Source organism: Micropterus dolomieu, linkage group LG17 (assembly GCF_021292245.1).
Source record: "Micropterus dolomieu isolate WLL.071019.BEF.003 ecotype Adirondacks linkage group LG17, ASM2129224v1, whole genome shotgun sequence".
Lineage (NCBI taxonomy): Eukaryota > Metazoa > Chordata > Actinopteri > Centrarchiformes > Centrarchidae > Micropterus > Micropterus dolomieu.
In genome coordinates this window covers 35,342,501-35,344,601 of record NC_060166.1, presented here as the reverse complement: position 1 = coordinate 35,344,601, position 2,101 = coordinate 35,342,501, and the positions used below count along the sequence as shown (strand labels likewise).

General features: G+C 42.5%; 1 protein-coding gene across 1 annotated transcript in view; it reads left to right on the top strand.

Moving 5' to 3' along the window:
* The window catches only part of LOC123985431 (creatine kinase M-type-like), a 36,203-nt gene that overhangs the window by 6,236 nt on the left and 27,866 nt on the right, over positions 1-2,101 (top strand). The gene's annotated exons all lie outside the window — the stretch shown is intronic.

Genomic DNA, 2,101 nt, shown 5'->3' with positions numbered 1-2,101 from the left:
GGGGGGGGGGGGGGGGGGGGGGGGGTTCGCGGGAGCGCGCAAAGCTGACTCTTATTTACTACTGTTGGTGTATCCAGAGCCCCTCCTCACGTCGTCTCTGGGCAGCGGACCACCTGGGATTACATTGGAGGATCAGTGCAGTGAGCTGGGGCCAGCCATGCTCAATAAAGTGCTTTACCAGGGGGATGTGTGTGTCTTCACAATGTTATACCTGTGTTGTGTGAACCTGGTCAGCAAAATGTTCCCTGTTTCTCCAACGTACTGCATGTTACACTGTCTACATCTAATCAAATATACACAATTCTTGGAATGAACACTGCCATGCCTATGTGTAGCAAAAACATTCTTATGGGGGTTCAGCACCCAGGGGTGGTGCCTAAAAAATTCTCCATGCCCAGTGGGTCTAGAGTCAGTAGGTGCTGCCAGCTTGGCCCTAACTAGACAGTCCTGCAGGTTTGTTTTTTCTGTATGCAGCAATGAGTCTACGGTTCTGTAACAGCTGAGTGTCAACAAGCTGTACTGCTGCGGGGGAATAGGTAGTGATAACAGGAAGGAGAGAATCAGTAGTGAGCAGCTTAGGGTGCTGAAAGGTTTTCAAAGCTCTGCATAAGAAGGACCTGCAGTACCCTCTGCTGGACAGAGCTGAGAACAGCACATTTGTGGCTCCTTTAAAATCCTCTGCTCTTGTACAAATCATGTGAAATCTCAGAAGTTGTGACTTTAAACCTGAAAAAGTGTGTTTTGGGTGTGTGTCTGTGTCTTGAGAACACCTCAAGGTCAAGTCTGAGAGTATGGAATCAAAATCTGGGCCCTTAAAGGTGGTAGTATCAAGAAAGTCCAGAGCAGTCTAGCTAATACAATATTTCAGGTTGATGGATGAATTGTGGTTGTTCAGGGAGGTCACAAAGACATCGAAATCCTCGCTTGAGTAGGGACAGATTCCCCAAATATCATTCAGGTATCTATAACAATAAAGTGGTCTTTTGGGACAGGAGTTGAGCGCAGCCTTTTCCATTCTGCCATGAAAATATATGGCAAATTTCTTACCCATGGCTGTACCCTTAATTTGGAGGAAGAATTGTCTGTTGAATTCAAAGTCATTTTTGGTCAAATTTATTTCAAGGAGCTGCAACAACTCTCTGTTCTGCTTAATTCTTTCCGAAATAAAATAGGTACTTTGATATAACTGGCATGCTTGATCGAAAGAGGATTGAGGAAATGTATTCTTTTGTTTTGAGCACACTACATATTATACAAATAACTGGACACAGTTAAAAACAGTTTTATTAGTTATTCGACTTAGTTTTCTATTTGGGTGCACACATTTAGTTAACTTTGTCAATTTAGCTAATTTCAGGTTCATTATCTTTAAGTTATGTTCTGTGAAATTAATACCTGTCTTATTGAGTTACCAGTTCCTGGGGAGTTGCTGCTGGCAGTCTCTGGCTCACAGACAAAAGGACTTCCAACTGCCTCTAAGCTGTTTAAGTAGGTGAATGGACAACTGGACTGCGCCATGTTTTCCCATATCATGGGGGTGGCATAGTGTTTCATTTTTGAAATGTGTTCTTTTCTTTACTAGTTATACTTTGTTGTTATGATTATTTGATTGATTTACCCTTAGTTCATATTAGGTAGCGTTGGTTTAACATGTGCTGTAGTTATTGTGGTTTGTTTAATTTCAATTAAATTTTATCTATATAATGCCAAATCACAACAACTGTTATCTCACAGCGCTTTTCATAAAAGAGCAGGTCTAGACCATACTCTATGATGTTATTTACAGAAGCCCAACAATTCCCACCAAGAGCAAGCACTAGACAACCGAGGCAAGGAAAAACTTCCTTTTAAGAGGTAGAAACCTCGAGCAGAAAAATGGCTCAGGGTCGTAATGTTAATGATTATAATAACAATAATAACAATAGGACTATAAACAATAGTTGTTGTAGCAGAGGGTGTTGAGCAGGAACACGGGGGCAGCAGGTGACTCGCAACCACAGATCCAGACTCCACAGCTCCAGAGCCAGAAAACCTGCAGGAAGTGATAGGAGGAGAGAGGAGAGGGACGAGAAAGCACAAGACTACCGGAAAGGGGAGAAGT